Consider the following 24,549-nt stretch of genomic DNA (forward strand, 5'->3'; position numbering starts at 1 on the left):
TTAAATTAAAAAATAAAGTAACTTATTTGCAAAAAAATAAATGAACGGAGGGATATATTGTCTGGGATACTACACAACAATAAGGTAATTAATATACGACTACACTACAGTACTACTTAGTCGTGCTCTATTTTTTTAAAATCCTACAACCCCTAACAGGATAAAAACTGCTGTTAATTACTGAATATCGAAAGTAATACATAAGAACTACACAATTCCAACTGCAATTAAGCCTATCCTAATTTCAACGATATTTTAGTAAGCGTTTCTATGGATACCTCTACTACACCAGTACTACACAAATATTTTACAATAACAAAATAAGCACACTAATTTCTAATAGGATATTACTCGTATACTACTGTACAGTACACTACAGTAATTTTTAAACTACTTTCAGACGTATCCTAATTACGATACCGGTACCGTACCGTATGTCACTACTAAGCACAACAGAAATGAAATTTGCAAGAACTACTGTACTCAAAGATTACCAACGAAGCTAAATGCTTAGACAAATTACTATTAGTATTAGGGTCTAATAGATACACACGAAAGATAACACACGAATATAGCAGGCAAGATACGGCACTATCTAAATGTACTGTATCTATACTACAATGTATCTACACTACACTACACTGCGTTTGGTTAAATGCTTAAGTATCGAAAGGATTGCCGTACACGAAGAAAAACACGAATATAACTGGCAAGATACTATCTAATATATTATACCTTATCTTCACTACAATTCTACTGAAATGTGGTTATGTGATTATTACAGCTGGTGGATTACTATTATTTTCCCTACTCCACGGGACGAAGAATAAAAGTGTCCTGAATTAGGCCTACTGAAAAAAACGAGGTCTACAATAATTTCTCAAATATTTCTATCAAAATTACTACTACTACTACTCCAGGGACTTGAACTGCAATTACTGGGATATATGAACTTTATTATTATTATTAGCTAACCGCTCATAAATACTGAAAGATCGAGGGAGCGAAATATAAATTACGGATACTAACTACCTACTCAGAAGTACAAATGAATGGAATACAAGGTCAGCTGATTTTTATTTATATTCACTTGACTACACTACACCCTTTGTTCACGACTGTAGCCAACAATGCAATATTTGAATGAGGAGCGACAATAATCAATAACAATACGACTGTTAACTATTACCGTGTAATCTCTTTAACTTCTTTTTAAATGGAAGTTTACAGGCGTGTCGTGTTTTTTAATGTAGTAAATTATTACCTTCGCGATAGTTTGAACGTATATCTATACGAAATACCGGAGAAGTTGCTGCAGAAGTTACGGTACTATTCCTTATGATAATCTGCCTTTGTAAGTACAACCAACGAACCTACAGATATTTACAAATATTTTTAAAGTTAATATTGTTACCTAAAGTATTACCTAAACCTAAATTCGAAACAAGGTGCACCTATAATAGCTAGCCTACTTAACCTAGAAAACGTAATTTACTGAAGACCAACTGAATTACTTGTTACAAAATTTAAATAATTATTACTACTCCCAATTTCTACCAACAAGCACTAAACACCACTATATAAACAGCACTAAATGAATCAGATATACACAAAATTAAGCTATTTCAATAGGTTTTCACTACTTTATCACTACAATAATGCAAGAGCTCTCTCAACAGCCAACCGTTCTCAAGCGCATCCAACAATGATATCCTTTCAAGCCAACGGCACGTGGTGTTCCCAAGCGGTCACCCATCCAAGTACTGACCACGCCCAATGTTGCTTAACTGCGGTGATCGGACGAGAACCGGTGTATTCAACATGGTATGGTATAGACTGTAGTCTATATACAATTTATTTCATAATTTTTGATGACTTCATCACAAAATCATGTTACGTCGGAGTTCACATACGGTATATCAGTACGATAATCGACACCGCATCTCATATGGGATCTATATTTAAGTGTTTATTATATTTACAGTGAACGATTTCTAAGTGGCATTCCCTAGGTTTCAAACTATCGTATATGTGTTCCTAACAATAATAGTAGGCTACTGTATGCTAAATTGCTCTGTTGTGGACAATACATATACTTCCCAGTCTTTAATTAATGTAACATAGAGTTGGCAGTGCGGTTAGGGCCGCATAGGTGTGAGTTTTCATTCGGGAGATAGTGGGTTCGAAACCCAGTCGGCAGCCCTGAAGATTGTTTTCCGTGGTTTCCCCATTTTTCACACCAGGAAAATGCTCGGCCTGTACCTTAATTAACGCCACGGTTCTAGCCCTTTCCTATCCCATCGTCGCCATAAGACCTATCTTGGCCTGTGCGACGTAAAGCAAATTTGAAAAAAATAATGTTGAGGATACCTTGATTAATGATTTCATCCTGCCACAGGACACAATCTGCTGCATTAAAGTTGTTTTAAAAATGATCACGGACTCCCAATGCATCTGAGGTAGCATTTCCTCCTGTAAAATTGAACTTTTCTGTCAAATTCTACTATCTGAAATAGTTGTTGAAACTGCAATACAGTAACTCTGAAGTAGGCTTACCGTCGCAACAAGCATTCAAATAATCGAAACAGACTTTCAACGTATTAGGTCGTGTTACGTACATGTAGTACGTGTTGAAGAGATGTTAAGTACGGTACAGAACAAAAATGGCCAGCCGGACACCAGTGGGATCCGAACCCACAACCTCGGTAGAGCATCCGGGTCGTGAAAATGCAATATTCATAAGCATTCAAATAAGTTTGAATACTCTTCTTTCGGCTCTCTTGTTAATTTCATGCACCCAGAAACTTCTCCGATCTCTCGTATTTTTCTGCCTCCTCACACCTTCTATCACACCGTCCATTGCTGCCCTGAAGTTTCCCGTAGAATCCCGTTCGATTGTGTTCCGCTAGATGTGAGCGGTCGAGTGGAAATTTCGGCTGTTCGGTTCGATTCGATTCCTCTAGGTGGGAGCGAGCCTTTGCCCTTCCAGAAAGGAATTCTACTTAACAAAGCGTCCCTGATAGAAAGGTAATCGGTACCTGGTCTCTAAATACTGCGTGGAGTATATATTAACATATCGCTTGAATCAGGACGCTGTTGAATTTTTTTTTATATATACGAGGAATGGGAGGTCCTCATGATCATCCAAGTTCCAAACATAGATTAAGGTGGTACATTCTGGGTAAACATTCTGCTGCCGTGTTTACTCAGAATAAGAACGCTGTGGACAACAAAGAATCGTGCTCAGCTAAGCAAAAGCTTGGATGAAAAAAAAACGGACAGAGCTCGATTGCTGCAGTCGCTTAAGTGCGGCCAGTATCCAGTAATCGGGAGATAGTGGGTTCGAACTCCACTGTCGGCAGCCCTGAAGATGGTCTTCCGTGGTTTCCCATTTTCACAGCAGGAAAATGCTGGGGTTGTACCTTAACCAAGGTCACGGACGCTTCCTTCCCATTCCTAGGCCTTTCCTGTCCCATCGTCGCCGTAAGACCTATTTGTGTCAGTGCGACGTAAAGCAACTAGCAAAAAAACTAATAATTAAGTACAACACCATAAATAACTCGCCATAAGACGTATCTGTGTCGGTGCGACGTAAAACCAATAGAAAAGGGAGAGAGATTAATGCTAATATTTTCGTTCAGTCTGACTATCAGACTGTAAATGAGGTGGACATGGCATTTTTTAATATGACTCCAGAACACGAAAATGTGCTTGAGGCTTTTGAAGATATGCTATGAAAAGAAACAGTTACTCAGGAAGGCTTGAAATACATTGCTGGCTATATCGCTCACAAGTATTCCTACTTAGGCACAATTGTTCAGCAGCCAGAAGCAACAACCAGACTGGCTCCAATGTGTGTCAAGAGGAAATTTAATGAAATTTAACGATTTACTGGAAGTTACAAATATACTGGCGAAAGAATTCAATGACCTTCACGTAATTACCTTTGCGGGGAACCCTGCATGTTTGACAAACTGACAGAGAGAACAATGAAGCAGTTACCGCCAGCAGTGAAAATTCCTCGACAAGTGATTTTAACCATGGCGTGCACAATATCTTATATTCGCTTAAAACAGTTAAATAGGAAGAACATTATCTTATATTCAGGTAGAAAAACGCCCAAGAAAATGTCAAATATTACAAACTGCTAGAGCTATAATAACGCTTGTGTATAAGGCATTCATTATGTAAATTGACAGTAGTAACATATTTGCGGTCTGTCGATTGTAAATAAATGCATTTTAAACGATACGCTCTCTTCACAGCGCGAGAAATGTTACCGCCTTCCCTGCTTTGCTCCCAGCGTGACGTCACGCGGCAGACTGGATGCGCACTGACACACCATTTTACTCACATCACGGTTGCCAGTGGTATCCATTACTGTTAGGCCGCGAACGCAAGACAACCCTTGATTTTTCGCATGAGATTCTGAGGAAAAAACCCGTCGTCTTGGATTCGGAGAAATACTGAACCCTTTGGTCCACTATGAAGGATACCTACCTTCCTTACCTATCAGAAATGTTCATGAGATCTGTCTCTTGGGTCGTTTCGGGTTCTTCGTCACTTGCTGAGGTAAAAGTCAGGGTTTAGTAATCCTAATCTACCTACTCAAATGAAAGGTCTATTCATAAGATATTTGTATTTTATTTAGGAAACTTTTACTGAAGAAACTAATAATTTGTAATCCATGTATAATTCGGACACTATCTTGTCCACTTAACACCACAATCATTTTACACAGAGGGGCCGAACGCTGGTTTGAGCCTTTGACTTAACTGCCTGATGGGCATCCTTACTAAAAACCATTGTCTCAATTATTAAATAAAGAAAGGAAAGTCTGGCTTCCATGTGAGATTACATGTACCATCATAATGATTCTTGATGGTCCAGCCCTCCTAACACGAACTCTGGGTATAATTAAGGCAGTCCAATCGGTGTGTGCCACACAGTGGTTATACGGCATGGAACCTTAATTGAATCGATGTGACCTGCTACTATGTCATGGACCGACCTCCAAACTTCTAAGTTACTTTAAAGTCATTGTGGATTATGACCACAAGGAAAATGATGCTACAGTGGCATATGGCCCTAATCTAAGTCCCTGAGGTTGATGACCCCATGACCATCCAAGTTTCTAAGCTGAAGGCTAAACACAATTAAGTTACATCGGTTGATGACCAAAGTTTCCACTTTACTAATCCCAGCACATTTACTGCTCAATCAATCAAAGTCAAATAATGCAACAACAACGCTCACAATACTTTGTGGCAGTAAAATCCATTACTTTCGGATATGTCCCCTTAATCGTTACGTTAACATTTAAATATTCCCAGAAAAATAAACTAAGATTTCCAGAATTCATCTTCAAGCTATTCGCTTGGTTTGAAGTTATTTCATAAATACGGTTTCTACTAGACGTTCCGGAAGACGCGTTCTATCGTGACGTGGAGAAATTTTGAATTTAAATTACTCTGTAAAATACGGCACTATTTTAAAAATGTAAAGTCAGTTTAGAATTAAAAGTTTGAATTGTTTTCTATTTAAATATGACATATGGGGACAGTTTTCTTCCATCTACGGTCGCACAAAGCATAACTGTACACTCAGCATCGAAAACTAGGTGAGCCAGGAGCAACACGCAACCTTGACGCAAATAAAACCCGCACCCCAATTTCGTGCCTCGATTTTTTTTTAAAATATGCGGGGATTATTCGCGTAAATACGGTATATCTTGTTTCATGACATCACACTTTAATCTCATCTAATACTAACCATTATTAATACTTGGATAACCCTAATACCGAGCTCGATAGCCGCAGTCGCTTAAGTGCGGCCAGTATCCAGTAAACGGGAGATAGTAGGTTCGAACCCCACTGTCGGCAGCCCTGAAAATGGTTTTCCGTGGTTTCCCATTTTCACACCAGGCAAATGCTGGGGCTGTACCTCAATTAAGGCCACGGTCGCTTCCTTCCAATTCCTAGCCCTTTCCTTTTCCATCGTCGCCGTAAGACCTATCTGTGTCAGTGCGACGTAAAGCAACTAGCAAAAAACATAATAATTAAGTACAACACCATAAATAACTCGCCGTACAATGTAAGCCGATTAAGATGTCATATCTTGTCATAACATTCCATAAAGCTTTATGCACCCCTCACACACAAACAACCATCACTACCACCACTTTATATTTTGGACAACCCTGAAATTGGCTAACCTCGCTCATTATACTCAAACTTCGTGGTTTCAAATATACATTACGATCTCAATTAAACAAATTCACAGTATCTAATAACCTACACGTTATTCCCGGATGAAAATTTCAAATAGTTCTCGCAAATAATGATCTCCATTGCCAAGAATGCAGTTTCATTTTTAACACGTAGCAAGCGCACAACCCCGTTATCTTCGAGCGGCGAACACCGATCAGCTGGCGGCATTGAAAACAAACGACCCTCGCCCATTCTGTCAGTTTTAATATGAAACATGTCTATCACCACGCTTGACTGGCTTCTAAGAATGAACCCCTTTGACTTCGCAAAATAGAACAAAATACGATATTCTGACCAAACAACTATGCCCATAGATTTTACTTTTAAATGTCCTACAATAATTGTACACATCGCAAATTAATACCCGCGTGGATTCTCGCCCTCTACTTTCCATCCCAAACATTATAAAATCTTCCTCGGGCTCACACCAAAGTCCCGGGTTCACTACAGGCTTCCAATCGCCTGATTCACAAATCCTATCTCAGCTCATACGCCAAATCTAACTCTTGCCTTCAACTCGACGACTCTCACTGGCGAAAGAACTGGAATAAAAATCCTTACTAGAATCCACGACGCATAATACGCACAAATACTTTAATAATGAACAACCTCGCATAAAATGATCTCGTATTTTACAACTTGGATTATCACAAAAATGATTGACAAATTTTACTGTTATTTATTGTCACAAAGACCCAGTTTAAACGGACATAGAACATCGTTATACTTCGTGACAAAATCCACCGATCTGCATTACTCAACACTACATACAGCGCTTCCACCCGATTGAAAACGGGTAACCACGGATCCTTTTGCACCAATTCCATCACAATTCCAACAGAAAAATGTTACGTCGAATAACATCTTAATTTGACAGCACAAAATATTGGCAATAATTTCACGGAAATGACGATCTACTTTGGACGTAATATCACTTCGAAACCCTCATTAATAATATTTTACATCACACGGCACTCGCAATACTTTAAAAATTTATCCAAGCAGAAAATAAAACAAATGACCTTTCGTCATATTTCTAACATTAACGAAAAAGCATATGGGTGACGAAGTGCGTCATAAATACTCATTTCAAATACATATAAGTTTGACATCCGAAAACAAGATATAGTAGGCGGTAAGATATCATGTCACGTACCTTATTTTACGTCAGCGTCCATCTTTGGGCTCACCTCTGACACTCTGTAATTTATTTAGCCTTTTTTACATTTCTGGCTGTACATAGAATTTTCTTATTGTTTCCTGGAAATAAAGCATAAAAAAGAAATGCCCTTTCAGTCTGCGTCTTCGTTGATCGCACTCGACTAATTGTATTTATTACTCGCACACGAATTACTTTTATTCACAATGTTACAAATTTTACCAAACTACTGTACTTCGGTATCTTGAACGTCCAATGTATCAAATTACTTATGCTCAAAAAACTATCTCCACATGGAGTCAAGACCCAGCCACATCGGCAGAATCTAGGTTTATAGTACTTAGTCTTCTTTTGACGAACGATTTACTTGCACAATTCAACCCTTTCTTTTTTACGGCGGGCCCCCGTAGCCCGCTCCCCCGTCGTGGCAATCGACTCAACCTACATTGCCTCCGACATGCTATTAGTTCTAAGTAGAAAGAGATAGCAGTGAAGAGTGGGGAATGATACAAGGAGTATCTGCCTGTTTCCATGTTAGACACGTTACCAGGCGAGTTTGTATTGGTTGGATGGTGTTAAGGTGTTGTATTGAAGGGTCAGGGAAAAACCACATAGGCAGAAAGAGAGAAAGAGCCTACATGTAAAACCTGACATCTTTTGATAGCACATGGAAGGATGTGGGCTGGAAAAGTCCAGAGGTTGTGTTAGTTAGGACTATGTGTCATGCAATCATAACCATCTTCCTAACTTTTTTCAATTATTATGGGGAATCAGTTCTTCTTGTCATTGCCTGGTGCGGCTTGGGTCCGCTGGCGTCTGGGCTTTGGGCCACCGGTTAGTCCCTTGGTCCAGCAGCCAGCGGTCCTTGGTGCCAAGTCTCCTTTAAGGAGAAGGGGGAGTATAGCCAAGCCTTACTTGGGGTAAGGGGCTTCTTCTTTTCGCCTGATGACTTCCCTTCTTTGCGGTGTTGGTGGCACACACTTGTCTCTGGAACCATATATATACATACATACATCGTTATCATATATACATTTATACTTCTCGGTAGAGTGCGGGCCACTCTTCCGCTCTCATGTCCTGTGATATTAGTAATTTAAATCATTAAGTAATAGCTGCAGGGTGGTTTTCTGTTCACCCCTTTGTCGCTGGCGGGAGGCGGGGGTGGATTGGGTCGTCTCTTATTATGGCTGTGCTGCCTTCGTCGTTGTGTTTCTTCTCTCAATCCTCCCTCGCTTGGTTCCCTGTAACATAAGGTAAGAGACGTAGATAGACATGTACATATATACAGGTGTTTGGAGTGTAGCGTGCGTGCGTAGTATTGAGTGGAGCGGTGTAGTGAGTTGGTGTCAGCTTAGGAGGGGGACGGGACGTTTTTGGGCACCCGGCCTCCTTACTCTGTGGCTGAACACAATGTGGTTTGGCGTGGGGTATTTGGTGTATAGATCGACGTCGTAGCGTCCTATTCCACTGACTAGTGGGTTGATCTTATTACCCCATGACTTCGTGTACATTCGGAGTGTTTGTTTTCGTATGTGTTGCCTTATCGAGTTGACTTTCGCAATTGCAGGTAGGTAGCGTATTGGTGTGTCATACGGGAGTCCAGCCGCTGCTAGAATGCGTTTTGTTTGGTATTAGTTCCAGCTTATCCAGGTTCGTCATAGCAGTGTAGCCCCAGGCGGGGCTGCGTATGTTATTATTGGCCTAATTAGAGCCTTGTACATGTTGATTGTTATTACTGGATCTTTTATTCAGTATAGGATAGAGCTGTGACGGTCGTGCGTGTGTTTTCCGCTGGATGTCTTTAATGTGATATAGCATGGTTAGTTTTCTGTCCAGGACTACTCCTAGATATTTGACCTTGTCGTGCCATGCTATATCTCGATTAAATAGTTTGAGCGGTTTTATATTGGCTGGCCTATGTGTGCGTCTGTTCTTCCTAGTGAACATTACAGCTTGGCATTTGTCAACGTTGACCTTGATACGCCATTTGGTTAGCCAGGGCTCGAGAGTTCGCAGTGCTACTTATAGTCTCTTTCGGGTGCATGCTAGCTGAGGGTATTGTACTGTGATAGCAGTGTCATCCGCGTAGAGGTGCGTGGTAGTGAGTTCCGCTGTCGGCATGCCATTCGTAAATAGGATGAACAGGATTGGGCCTATTAGTGACCCCTGGGCTACGCCCGCCCTGATCGGTCGCGTGCTTGACAGTGTGTTGTGAACATCTACTTGGAACTCTCGGCTTTCCAGGTATGATTTAATTAATCTTATGTACCCTGGGTGGAATTCGAGGTCTATTAATTTTGCTAATAGGCCTTCGTGCCAGACTTTATCGAATGCCTTCTGAATATCAAGGAATACCGTGCCTGTGTCCCTCCGCTTGTTTAGTCCGATGGTCGCTTGTTCTATGACCCGGGTAAGCAGTTGCGGGGCGGAGTGGCCGTTCCTAAAACCGAATTGTTCATCTCGAATGATTCCTCTTTCCTTAATATGTGCTATTAGCGTTTACAGCACTATTTTCTCGAATACTTTGCTGAGGGCGTCCAGGAGGCTGATGGGCCTGTAATTATTAGGGTTAGATTTGTCCTTGCCTGGTTTGCCGAATACAAGAATTCTCGCCTTTTTCCACTTTTCCGGATAATACTGCAATTGGAACATTGCATTGTATATTTTAGTGAGTAGTGCGAGGGCTTTCGGTGTTAGTTTTCTGAGTATTATGTTCAGAATCTCATCTGAGCCGGGTGCCTTCTTCGGCTTAAGGTGATCTATTATCCACTTAATTTCGTGGATATTAGTCTTCTTAACCTCGGGCTTAGGTGCATTTGCTAGGAATTCCGCTACCTTGGCCTCTGTTTGTCTAATGAAGGCGGGACCTGACGGTCGTCATTGGGCGTAAAGGCCGCTTCCAGTGAGTCAGCTATCACCTCGGCTTTATCATGGTTTTCGTATACTGGTCTATTAGGCCCCTTGATTGTTGGGATCACGTTGCACACCGGTCTGGTATTTGTGTCAAACGTACTCAGTTTGTTATTCCAGATCCGCGACCTGTACTCCATTAGTTCGGTTTCGATTTCAGTTCTGAGTTCATTTTTACGTATCCGGTCTTCATCGCGGTGGTATCGGGCCCAGTTGCGCTTGTGTTGGTTGCGCTTGCGTATTAGATCTTTAATGTGGGCCGGTATTTCGATGTTAGTGTGTTGTTTAGGTTTGTGTACCGGGATGCTCGCAGTTGCGGCTGCCTGGATCGCATTTATGAGTGTTTTTAAGGATTCATCCGTTTTGGCTGGGTTTACTATTTGTATGTCCTCAGTCCCCTGTAGGAGTGAATCGAGTTTTCTTTCGAATTTACCCCATTTGGCTGCTTTGTAGTTTAGTCTGCGCTTGGGGTTATTCTAATATTCCTCTGGGTTCGCTTCCAGTGTAAATATCACTGGTTGATGCCTCGACCCTAGGTCGTTTATGACTTCTATGCTGTGTCTTTGAGGAATATGTCGCAGTAGGGCTATGTCTAGTATATCGTCGACCTGTTCGTTTGGCGCTAGGAACGTGGGTTCACTGGGGGCTGTTCCCACATAGTCTTGGGACAGCATGTGGTTGTACAGCCTTGTGCCGTCTGCGTTGGGTTTCAGGCAGCCCCAGCTGGCGTGTTTCGAATTTAGGTCTCCTCCTAGGATCGTGTTTCGATTTAGCCTTAGTACCGTTTCAATGCCTTGTGTGCTAAAGCTTTTAGGTCTGGCGTATGCCGATGGCATTGATGAGTGTTCCTCGCACTGGCATGCAGGGGCGAATGCTGGTCATAAAAGTCAGGCTTGCTCTTCTATTCGTGAAAGTTGGTGGGGTGGGACATGCATAGTTCTGAATGAATAAAATTTGTTGTTGTTGTTTGAGTCATCAGTCCATAGACTGGTTTGATGCAGCTCTCCATGCCACTCTATCCTGCGCTAACCTTTTCATTTCTACGTACCTATTGCATCCTACATCTGCTCTAATCTGCTTGTCATATTCACACCTTGGTCTACCCCTACCGTTCTTACCACCTACACTTCCTTCAAAAACCAACTGAACAAGTCCTGGGTGTCTTAAGATGTGTCCTATCATTCTATCTCTTCTTTTCGTCAGATTTAGCCAAATCGATCTCCTCTCACCAATTCGATTCAGTATCTCTCCATTCGTGATTCGATCTATCCATCTCACCTTCAGCATTCTTCTGTAACACCACATTTCAAAAGCTTCTATTCTCTTCCTTTCTGAGCTAGTTATCGTCCATGTTTCACTTCCATACAATGCCACGCTCCACACAAAAGTCTTCAAAAACATCTTTCTAATTCCGATATCAATGTTTGAAGTGAGCAAATTTCTTTTCTTAAGAAAGCTCTTCCTTGCTTGTGCTAGTCTGCATTTTATGTCCTCCTTACTTCTGCCATCGTTAGTTATTTTACTACCCAAGTAACAATATTCATCTCCTTCCTTTAAGACTTCATTTCCTAATCTAATATTTCCTACATCACCCGCCTTCGTTCGACTGCACTCCATTACTTTTGTTTTGGACTTATTTATTTTCATCTTGTACTCCTTACCCAAGACTTCATTCATACCATTCAGCAACTTCTCGAGATCTTCTGCAGTCTCAGATAAAATAACAATATCATCGGCAAATCTCAAGGTTTTGATTTCCTCTCGTTGGACTGTGATTCCATTTCCAAATTACTCTTTGATTTCCTTTACTGCCTGTTCTATGTAAACACTGAAAAGGAGAGGGGACAAACTGCAGCCTTGCCTCACTCCTTTCTGGATTGCTGCTTCTTTTTCAAAGCCCTCGATTCTTATCACTGCAGACTGATTTTTATACAGATTGTAGATAATTCTTCGTTCTCGGTATCTGATCCCTATCATCTTCAGAATCATAAATAGCTTGGTCCAATCAACATTATCGAATGCCTTTTCTAGATCTACGAATGCCATCTACGTGGGCTTGTCCTTCTTGATTCGATCCTCCAAGATCAGACGTAAAGTCAGTATTGCTTCACGTGTGCCTACATTTCTTCTGAAGGCAAATTGATCTTCTCCCAACTCAGCTTCTACTTGTTTTTCCATTCTTCTGTAAATAATACGTGTTAAAATTTTGCAGGCATGAGATACTAAACTAATGGTGCGGTAGTTTACACACCTGTCAGCACCGGCTTTCTTGGGAATAGGTATAGCAACATTCTGCCGAAAATCGGATGGGACTTCTCCTGTCTCATACATCTTGCACACTAAATGAAATAACCTTGCCATGCTGGTTTCTCCTAAGGCAGTCAGTAATTCAGAGGGAATGTCATCAATTCCAGGTGCCTTGTTCCTATTGAGGTCACTCACAGCTCTGTCAAACTCTGACCTCAAAATTGGGTCTCCCATTTCATCAGCATCAACAGCCTCTTCATGTTCCAGAACCAAATTATTTACATCTTTACCTTGATACAACTGTTGGATATGCTCCTGCCATCTTTCTGCTTTCCCTAGAAGTGGCTTTCCATCTGATCTCTTAATATTCATACACCTAGATTTCCTTTCTCCAAAGGTTTCCTTGATTTTCCTGTATGCAGCATCTACCTTACCTAGGACCATACAGCCTTCGACATCCTTGCACTTCTCCTTCAGCCATTCTTCCTTAGCTACCTTGCACTTTCTATCCACTTCATTCTTTAATCGCCTGTATTCTTTTCTGCCCTCTTCATTTCTAGCATTCTTGTATTTTCGTCGTTCATCAATCAGGTCTAGTATCTCCTGAGTTATCCACTGATTCTTAGTTGATCTTTTCTTCCTACCTAACATTTCTTCAGCAGCCCTATTGACTTCATTCTTCATGACCCTCCACTCTTCCTCTATAGTGTTTCCTTCAGCCTTTTCATTTAGTCCTTGTGCAACATGTTCGTTGAAACAATCCCTCACACTCTTTTCTTTCAACTTGTCTAGATCCCATCTTTTTTCATTCTTTCCTTTCTTCAATTTCTTCAACTTCAGATGGCATTTCATGACCAACAAGTTATGGTCAGAGTCCACGTCTGCTCCTGGGAAAGTTTTGCAATCTAACACCTGGTTTCTGAATCTCTGCCTAATCATAAACCCAATAATCGCTAAATCACATGAACATTTTAATCATCGGTTACATGAACATGCATTCAAGCTGGTTACGTCACACCTTCAATAATGGCCAAAAGAATAAAAATCAGACACATTTTATAATTATTAACAAATCATGACAAGCCAGTGATTATATAATTTAAAAAAGTAAACGTCAAACTATGTACACAGAAAAATTGCAACTATTTATTAGATCTTCCTACTTGAAAACAAACTCTACTCTGCGGCTTATCTTTACAAAACCATCAATAACTTCATCATAGAAAGAGGACTGTAATCTAATTTTTGCAAGCAATCCTTTTTCAATCGACAACGTAGCTAATGATGATAGCCTCTCCTGACCTTGAGTCGATCTGCGATATGTATTAATGCGTCTCAGTGTTGAAAAAAGAACGTTCTGCAGAGGATGTAGTAGCAGGAATTGTTGCTACAAGTTTGATGAGCTTGAACATTTCTGGCATACCCATGTACAATTTATTAGTATGCATAAACTGCATTAAGTCTGAAACACTTTTCTGTTTAAAATCAGAAGATGAATACATCACACTTAATTCGGTTTTTAAGCGAACAATGTCGAAAAATGACCCATAGGTCTTTTCTAGGGCAGTAACATCACTGTCTGGAAACCTATTTCTGTGCTTCTCAAACAAATCACAATCCAACAGCGAGAAGAAGACAAATTTCTTTATGCATTTAAAACGCTCTCCTATTTGGAGAAGTACATTGTCAATAATTTCATTGAATAGACGTTTGTATTTTGATTTTTCTGGTTCATCACTAATTCTTCGATTTTTAGAGCACGGCTGTCCTCCATAAACATCAATTTCAGTATCAACATGTCCATACAAACTATCAAAATCTTCATCTCTCATAGATTGGATATTTAAAAAGAGCTCCTCAACCTTCTTGCCACAGTACTGAATATCCAGACTTTTTGTTTGTAAAATACTGAACACAGTATCGGAGAATGAAAAAATCTTGGAGAACACTGCCAGCAGAAATCTAGTGTTGAACTTAAGTAAGAAGAGCAAAATTCCTTGTGCTTTCAATGTAGTGTCTTCATCCCAGTCGTCTGAAGTATCCTGTACATGTTGAAAGAATTTCACCAGCGTATCATAATATTCCTTCACAGTAGTAATAAGACGTGAAGCAAAATTCCATCTCGTTGGTGCTACTGTTGGCAACTTCTTCTGAACAAAATCTCGAAGAGCAGCTGTTCTCTTTGTAGACTTTGAAAAAAAAAAAAAAAGCAGCAAGTCCTGACATTGTTTGGAAGAAAATTGTACATTCTTTGATTTCTGAAGCAGACTGCTGTAGTGTTAAATTCCAGTGGCAAAGCTAGCTATATTACTTGGGGAGTCTAAGAATATTGTTCAAGCTTACCTTAAATTCTTTTATACAGCAAGTGTATGCGGCGCTCCTTTCTCTTTGCAAATGCATCAATGACACGGTCCCTGAAGCTCTGATTATTTAACAGTTCGTGCAATAGGGATTTCTCTATCGCAAGTGTACTTAAATTACATACAGTAGTCTACTGTTTGTCATTGGATTCCTCAGGGAGGTTTTTATGCGTTTTAGCGCACTCATACTTCTTTCACTCGAACATGTTGTCACTGGAAATGTGAGAACTAAACGAACCAAACATGTTGTTCGTTCGTAAACCTTGTCCAGACCATTATCCAACATATATTTTAGTAGTATTTGTGGAGGTAGATGTTTAGCTTCATCAGAGTACACATTCACAAGTTCATTTGTCAGTTGTTCACTTTCGAAAAAAGGGTACATCTTCGGGAGTTGTTTCATTTTCATTGAGGGAAAACTTGTATTGTAAGCCTTAAATTGTTTCTCATGCAATAATTCTGCAAAATGGAAGTTTTCAAAGACACAGAACCGTATTCCCATCTGTACCACGGTGGTATCAATTATTTCACATGCTAATGCTGTGAGGGTTGGCACTACAAATGATTCTGTTGCCATTGCGGTATTGAGAGCTTTGCTGGTGTCTATGCATTCATTCACTGTTTCTTCATTTCTCAGATTTTTTAAGTTATTTATGGTTTGCTTTATCTCATGGTTGCAGATATTTACATTAGATGTGCATTTTGCTTGCAGCACCTTGAATGAATGATCCGTGTAGCAAAATATATTGTTGAAGACGCACAACAGGAAGAGGAAATTATGGTCATCTAATCTCTTAACCAGTCCCATAGCACCATTAACAGATTCGCCATCCCATTCTTCATCTTTATCAACAATGTGTGTAAGAGCTTCTTTGAAGTCCTTGAAATGGGATGCTATTGTTAGTGTTGCTCTGGAGTGGAAGTTCCAACGTGTCGTACATGCCGGGGGAAGTTTAAGCCTTTATCTCTTAGGACTTGAGTTCTCTTTGATGACATGCTGAAATATGTATGGAAGGCAGTCAAATCATAAGTAAAGAGACGCACTTTCTTTATAGCTTTTGCCAGTGGCGGTGGGCTCTCAGGAGCACAGGAGCACGTGAACACCCAGTTTTAATTCATATTTACGCATTCATGGATAATTTAAAACTTTTCTTTCTTTCGACCTGATTTCGACAATCGATCGAAAGCATTCGACTTATATCGAAGCTCCGTTACACCGACAGTTGTTCGTTTTGACTGACAGTGCAGCGAGCACACTGGATAACGCGCTATTGTGCTGAAGACTATACGCATGCGCAAAGCAGATGACGTCATGGTTTAAGCATTGAATATTCCCATTAGCAAGGAGCACGGTAAGGTACGTGCCTTGCTGTCTAGAGCAACCCTCAACCCAGTGACAGTATTACAGTTGACCACAAGGGTCCGCCACCTCCCCTATTACGGTTAGCCACAGCCTCCCAGGAGCTATTATTGCATTACATTGCCGGCAGATTTCGCTAGTACCCTAATTCTAAATAGGCATTTTCTAGCTCTTTGTGAACAGGTGTTTGTAATCGCGGGAAGAAGTTTACTTTACCTTGTGACTGGAAAATCTTTTCAAGTGAAATTAATTTAAGTGTTGTTTTCCTTCTCTCTTTGTATGGTTTGTGACCGTGGTACTCTTTGTGTAAGAGGAAATGAATTCCGTTCAGGTAATTTTAACCAGTGAAATATTAACCTATCAGGATAAGTTAGAAATTAAAAGGCTTGGACCGGACAGACCAGATTTGATTAACGAAAAAGTTACAAAAACTGACAAACGCGAGTATAGGCGTAAGTTTAAGAGAGACATGTACGAAACATGCAAGTGGCTCTGTGGATGTAGATCTAGGAATGCCTGTTTTGTTTGCCCTGTTTATTGTTCAGCAAAGAAAGAAGTATATGGAATTCAGCTTGGTGCACAGACCTTGCTCATTTGAGTGGAGAAATAAATAAACATGAACGTTCTCATACACACACAAACGCGAGTATTGAATTCTCTATGCTAGGCTGTGTCAACATGGGCGACCGCAAGGGGGGGCACTTGCCCCCCCTGGAATTCTAAAGATGTTGTTGTTCAATTGTTTAATATCATACCAGATTATTTCATAAACTGAAATTACTGACAGTCATCTAGCATATGTTATAACTGGAAGTTTCTGTAAACAATTTAATGTTGCTGACATTATATTGGTTTTTATATTCAAGAAAATTGTTAATGTGCCCCCCTCTGGAAAAGATCCTGCGGGCGCCCATGTGTGTCAATATCACCACGCAGCTGGATTCCGCTTACCGTGAATCGATTAAGAAACATAATTAGCAAGTCGATGCAAATAGGCATATACTGTCTAGATTAATCGACTGTGTTAAGTTTTGTGGAGCTTTCGAACTATCCTTGCGTGGCCACGATGAAAGCGATACTTCTGGTAATCCTGGGATTTTCAGGGGACTAGTAAACTTTGTAAGCTCTATTGACAATGCTATGAAAGAGCATTTGGAAAGTGCTACCGTTTTTAAAGGTACTTCCCACACTATTCAAAATGAACTTGATTGCATGTTGAGCGTGTGCAGAGATTCGTCGTGCTAACCACACGACACCTCGTAATCTGCAGACCACCGGGCTGAGCAGCAGTCGCTTTGTAGGCCATTGGGTTTGGTTTGGTTCTACTCTAACACCCAGGTGAACTTCGTGCTGTTTAAAAACCCAAGAAGTCTTCGCATCCTTCAATATTTGCAGTGTAGTAAAGTTATTGTGATTTTTACTTTTGTTCTACAGTAACAAATTAGTGTCGTATAAAATTTATCTTCGGTTACAGGGGTTATACCAAATTATTTGTGAATAAGGAACCGTACAAAGAATTGTTATTGAAATGATTTATGTACCTATGTTACTTTTTTGCTGATTTGAGACATGAACAAAAATGTTGTTGTGAACCCCCTAAAAATTTTGTCACGAGCCGCCACTGGCTTTTGCTCCATACAAGAGTACCAAATTAAGCTTATGTGCATAGCATTGTATAAACATTGCATGTGGGCAAACTTGCTTTACGATAGTTTGAACACCCCCTGTAGAACCCGCCATTACGGAAGCCCCGTCGTAAGTCTGACATATTAACTTCTTTTCTAGGCCCCATTTTCGTAAGACATCCAATATTACGGCTGACAGTCCAGTGGCACTTTTATCTTTTGAGACGTCGTAGAACCCCACAAACCTCTCGTGAACGTTATAACCAACACAGTACCGAAATACAATGTTCATCTGATTTTGACAAGATATATCTAATGTTTCATCCGCCTGAACTGATACAAATTCACAAATAGAAATTTCTTTCTGAATCTCTTCATTCATCACTTGAGTTACACAGTCAATAAGTTCATTCTGAATGTCAGTCGAAGTTCCTTTAAATCCTGAAGTTGCTCCCAGATGCTCTCTCATGAAGTGTTCTTCTTGTGCTAGCAATTCCAAGGTCTCGAGGTAGTTACCTTTATTTACGGAGTCACTACTCTCGTCATGCCCACAGAATGGAAGTTCTTGTTTTCCGAGAAAACACACCACTTGAACTAACCTGCCAAGAACCCGTCTATTATGAATTACTAACTCATTATGCTTTAGAGCTGCAAGACGAGCCGCTTCTGATATCGCATAATCTATTCTACTCTTGCCGAGAAGAAGAAATCGCTCACTGTTCTGAATATGTTTTTTTGAAATCTGGTATTTACGTGCTCTTCTATGAAATATTTTTAGGGTACTGATGCCACCCTCATTCCATTCACTATCACCTCCAAATAATATGCAAATGTAACAATAAACCTTACAATCTGTCACACTTGCTGCAAGCCATGTATAATCCTTATACCATTGGGACTGGAAAGTTCTTATTTGGTTTCCATCCTTTTGCACAATTTTCAATAATGGCTGTGGCCGCTTGTCTATCAGGGCACATTTTTCTTAGAACGACAAAGAAGAAAATGGAGTTCGAAGCAAGTATGTAATAAGATCATTACTTTCATTCATTATACACGGATTTAAAAAAATACTGGCAACTCTTCACAAAACACAGACCACTAATAATAAGTTGTAAACTTCACAGATCAACAGATCAGAACGTAAACATTAACTCGTAACTGGCGACTTGGAGACTAGACTCCCAGTTAGGTTTCAAAGCGCACACTTACCGCTGCATGACGTCATACGTTGACATAGCAACCAGTACAAGCCCCGCCCGCTAGCAGAAAGGTAAGAGTCTGGCTGAAGCCAGGGGGGTGAAACTCTAATAGGGCTTTTGGTTCCAATCTGTAGCTAGCTTCAGGTAGTTTTATTCTCTTTTTCTAGATGGCGCTGAAGGTCATTCATAACGTGTAAATAGTTATATACACGTTCTGTAGATGGCACGCAAGTAAGCATGAAGTGAGCGTTGTTAATAATTAAAGGCAGTTTGTCTCGAAGTGAAGTATTTAAAGTATTTCAAGTCTAATCTCAATCAGTGGGCACTTCTCACAAATTAATTAGTCATAAAACGCCAAGCATTGTGGAGATAATATTGCTGAATTGCATCGAATTCGACTTTACCCAATCGATTAACCTTGTTCGAACTGCGGCTGGGACAGTCCTTGAAATTAGCCACGTGTTTCCCCCTGCAGTTAGCGCACTTAGAGTACGCGGGGTCGATGCCGTGGGGGCAGTCGCGGGACAAGTGGGAGGCGGCGCATCTGCGGCATCTGGGCTCCAGTCGGCACGCCGCTCCTGGATGGCCATGCCTCTGACACACTCGACATTGGGGGCCAGTGGCTGGGGGGCGGTACGGCTCGACCGACACCAGCATTCGCATTTTCCGCAAATTGTCCGCTCCTGGGGTGTCAGCCACGGCAACTAGGAATAGGTTGCCCTTGGCTGGCCTATACCCTGTTCGCATCCGCACCACGGAGAATGCGGTGATATCCTGTCCTCACTACGAACCGCTTCATGGTGCTGTTGGGCAATACATTTACAACATTAATATTCAGCCCTTAGCGATTTCATAGCTCTCAAAGCTTGACATGTGCAGCCGGATCGCTTCATGCGCGTCTATTCTCGGCCGAGAGAGTAATAATTCCTCTGTTCATGTGTTAGCTTATTGAGGAGCTCCATTTCGAATTCCTTCGTGTCCTTGGTGTACACCATAAGGGGTGGGGGTGGGGGTTGACCCCATACGGGTGATTGGTTTCTTTGTTTGGGGTGGCTGAGGTAGTTTCTGAAGTGTCTGCCTCGTGTTTGTGAGTTGTGTTGGTGGTGGCATGTTCGTGTTTATTGTCGTGTCTGTGGAGCTTTCGGCTCGGGTACTCGGTTTTCGGCCCCCGCCTTGCTGGGCCTTGCGGTTCAGAGGCATGTGGTCTTTCCCTTTCCCCTCCCCTTTTCTCCTTCTCCCCCTCTTCGCCTCCCTGAAACCGTCTTCCTGGTTCCCCGGCTGGGTGGCTGCGTCGGAGGTTTCGGTCACCCCGTGCTCGCACAGCTCCTCTCCCTCTGTACCTTCAGAGTCGGCATCCTGGGATGTACTTGATACATCAATCACCAGTTTTTCCTCGTCAGAGTCCGATTTGCCAGCTTGCTTGGGGGGGGGGGTAGGACTTTACGAGGCGCCATCCCCCGAGTCCGTCTTTTCTTGCCCTCTTTCCTTCCCTTGTGCGCCACCTCTTCGTTCGAGTTGGTGGAACTGGTCCCGCTTTCCCGGCGTCCGGCTGGCTTGCCACTAGGTTGGGTTTGGTGGCAAGGTTTGTGTTGGGAGAGAGGTAGTCTCCTGTTTGCGTTTCTCCTCAGTCACTGGCTCAGTGGAGTCATGCGACTGTTCCTTCCCAAGTACGAGTTCCGGCATTTCTGAGCCTAGCCCCGGTTCCCGTTCACTCGCACATAGCGTCATGCTCTCTGTTTCGCTTTCCCGGCGCTGCGTGCTCCTCTCTAGGGGCTCGGCTCGAGAGCCGGCCTGCCGAGTGGGCAGCGGCTGCACCGGCATGTGCTTACCAGTGGCTATTGACGGGGTGGTTATTGGAGTTGTCCTGGTTGTGGTGGTTGTGTTGGTGGTAGTGGTGAGCGCAAAGTGTTGTGTGCCGTACCCCGTTGCGCCAGCGTCCTGCGTCAGGTTTACTTGCTCATAATCAGGGGTGCAGTCTGTTCTGTTTTTCTCTGACGTATTTCGCTCACTGCTCACGGAGCGCACGCTGTGGTGAGTCGCCAACGGTCCCCGATCGGCCGGGTCATTGGCCGTAGCGGGGGCCGTTAGCGATAGGTTGCGCGCTTGAGGGCACCCATCCAAGCACTGACCACGCCCAATGTTGCTCAACTGCGGAGATGGGGCAAGCACCGCTGTACTCAACATGGCGTGGCCTTTGGTAGCTTGTGTGGGGCTCCCTGGGGCAGGTTAAGGACATAGCCCTTAAAGATGTCCTTGAGTGGTGACATGGGGCTGGTCAGCCCCACCCAACAGGAGTGGTTTGCTGGGGGGGGGGTGCGCTGTGAGAACTGCGATGTACCCTCCGCTGATGGGTTGACGGCTGTAGAGTGGGCAGAGTGCCGTGAGAACGGCTGCTCCCCACTCTCCGTCAGTCCTTGAGGTTCGTCGCCTTTGTCTGTAATGGTCCCAGGCTCGCTGACAATTTGCTCTTTCCAAAGCGCATTATTGCTTTTTTGGAAATCACGAGCTTGTTTCCGTGTGTTTTGATGTGGGGACATTCTAGTTCGAGCTAGTGGACGCGGGATGATCCGTTGTTAAGTGGGTCCCTGGGCCACAGATTCCCTATCTAACCCTAGGTACCGAGAAGCGGTAACCGGCTGGGGCAGGTAGTGTATCAACTCGAAGTTCTCAGAGGGTCTCAGTAGTATAATTGGATGGTTCTGGCGCCTCCTCCTCCTCCGGCTCTCGGGAGAGGCCTCCTCCTCCTGCGGGAAATTTGAATTTTGGCGGGAAATTTGAATTTTGGCGGGAGATTTGAATTTGTAAACAAAGCCACGTGCTTTTTGACAGCTGTCATCGACAACAACGCATCGCTAACCTCAGTACTGCCATCTTGACGGGCCTAAACCTCACTAGTGCCAACTTAACCTAACTAGCATGAGGTAAACAAACCCACGTGTTTTTTAACAGCCACGTGCTTTTTGACAGACAACAACGCATCGCAAACCTCAGTACTGCCATCTTGACGGGAATAAACCTTAGTGGTACCAACTTAACCTAACTAGCGAGAGGTAAACAAAGCCACGTGTTTTTTGACAGCCACGTGCTTTTGACAGATTTGTAAACAAAGCCACGTGCTTTTTGACAGACAACAACGCATCGCAAACCTCAGTACTGCCATCTTGACGGGAATAAACCTTAGTGGTACCAACTTAACCTAACTAGCGAGAGGTAAACAAAGCCACGTGCTTTTTGACAGCCACATGCTTTTTGACAGCTGCCATCCGCCATCTTTGAGCACCGTGCTGCCCTCTTTCGTCACCTGTCATCGGCAGTGCTGCCATCTTGACGGGTCTAAACCTTAGTGCTACCAACTTAACCTAACTAGCGCGAGGTAAACAAAGCCACGTGCAGCTGTCATCCGCCATCTTTGAGCAGTGCTGCCCTCTTTAGCTACTTACCTTTGAAATGTGGTGGCGGATAATTTGAAAAATGCTTTTTGACAGCAGCCATATTGCATCGTGCTGCCCTCTTTAGCTAGATACCTGTGGTAGCAGACAATTCCACGTGACAGCAGCCATCTTTGAGCACCGTGCTGCCCTCTATGTGGTGGCGGCAAATTCCACGTGCTCTTGTTTGGAAACAAACTCACGTGCTTTTTTGACAGCTACCATCCACCATCTTTAATCAACAGAGCACAGTGCTGTACTCTTTAGCTAGATACCTTTGAAATGTGGTGGCGGCAATTTGAAAAATTCTATGTGCTCTTGTTGGGAAACAAAGCCACGTGCTTTTTTTTGACAGCTGTCATCCGCCATCTTTAATCAATAGAGCACTGTGCTGCGGGCAATTTCGTTAGCTGTCATCCGCCATCTTTAATCCAGAGAGAACAGTGCTGCACTCTATGTGGTGGCGGCAAATTCCACGTGCTCTTGTTTGAAAACATACTCACATGCTTTTTTGACAGCTGTCATCCGCCATCTTTAATCCAGAGAGAACAGTGCTGCACTCTATGTGGTGGCGGTAAATTCCATGTGCTTTACAAACCTATGTGCTTTTCTGACAGCTGTCATCCGCCATCTTTAATCTAGAGAGAACAGTGCTGCACTCTATGTGGTGGCGGCAAATTGAAAAATTCCACGTGCTCTTGTTTGAAAACATACTCACGTGCTTTTTTGTCAGCTGTCATCCGCCATCTTTAATCACCGTGCTGCCCTGTGACGGCAAATTCCACGTAGAAACAAAGCCATGTGCTTTTTTTTGACAGCTGTCATCCGCCATCTTTAATCACCGTGCTGCCCTGTGACGGCAAATTCCACGTAGAAACAAAGCCATGTGCTTGTTTGACAGCTGTCATCCGCCATCTTTAATCACAGTGCTACACTCTATGTGGTGGCGACAAATTCTAAATGCTTTACAAACCCATGTGCTTTTCTGACAGAGCTGTCATCCACCATCTTTAATCACCGTGCTGCCCCGGTGACGGCAAATTCCACGTGCTCTTGTTTAGAAACAAAGCTTTTAATCCAGAGAGAACAGTGCTGCCCCGGTGGTGGCAAATTCTACGTGCTTTTTTGACAAAAAAAAAATTCTGCTCTCGAGATACTTACCGAACTATACTCACGAAACTGCTCATCACCTTCTTTCTTCTATGAGTAATAAACAAAAACTCTATCCTGCAAATAAGGAGCGGGAGGAAGGTGATACCTAACCTAAAATAAAAGAATATGCCAATTCTACATTATTTATTTACATCTTGTATGTACAAGTTTTATCTCGAATCATTTCACCCTAGCGTACTTCTCGATGCAATTCTTGAATGTACAAGTTTAGACTTGCCGTACCAGCGTTCCTCCCCGAATTGTGATGTAAGACAGCGTAACGTAAGTACACACACCTCTAGCATAATGTTTATGTAAAGTAGTACTTATCAGTACTACTATGCCCCCAGGCTAGCGTGTTGGTAGAATTTGGAATGACAAACCGTTTACAATCATCGCTATTAAGGGCTACCTTACTAATTAAATGAGTGTACAACTGGTGCTTCTTGCTTCTAATGACAGACATTTGCTTATGCAAAACAGGTGGATTACTTTTAATGCAATTGTTATAGTTTTCAAAACTTAGCTGATTCTGAACGACATTCTTTTTAACCCCCTTCAATCTCTTTATTTGTAATTCATTTAAGAGTTTTATGCAATATGACTTGGATTTAGTACCTACAAATGAATCGATAATATTCCCAGCACATTCATCTTTCATTTTACCTAGAACCTTTTTGTTCACTAGCGGTAGATGATATTGATTATCTGCAGGATAGTTACTCGTATCAAACCTACCCAAGTCAGGCTTTATATCATTGTAATAGTCATCAGTTTTGATTTGATAAATAAACGAATCGGTATCTGTGTAGAGCAATTGCGCATTATGCGCGTACTTCT

General features: G+C 42.1%; 1 pseudogene; it reads right to left on the reverse strand.

The window, feature by feature from the left end:
- Positions 1-1,719: 1,719 nt before the first annotated feature.
- Positions 1,720-1,837, reverse strand: LOC137501571 (5S ribosomal RNA; annotated as a pseudogene).
- Between the last annotated feature and the right edge of the window lie 22,712 nt (positions 1,838-24,549).

Source organism: Anabrus simplex, chromosome 7, assembly GCF_040414725.1.
Source record: "Anabrus simplex isolate iqAnaSimp1 chromosome 7, ASM4041472v1, whole genome shotgun sequence".
Classification (NCBI taxonomy): domain Eukaryota; kingdom Metazoa; phylum Arthropoda; class Insecta; order Orthoptera; family Tettigoniidae; genus Anabrus; species Anabrus simplex.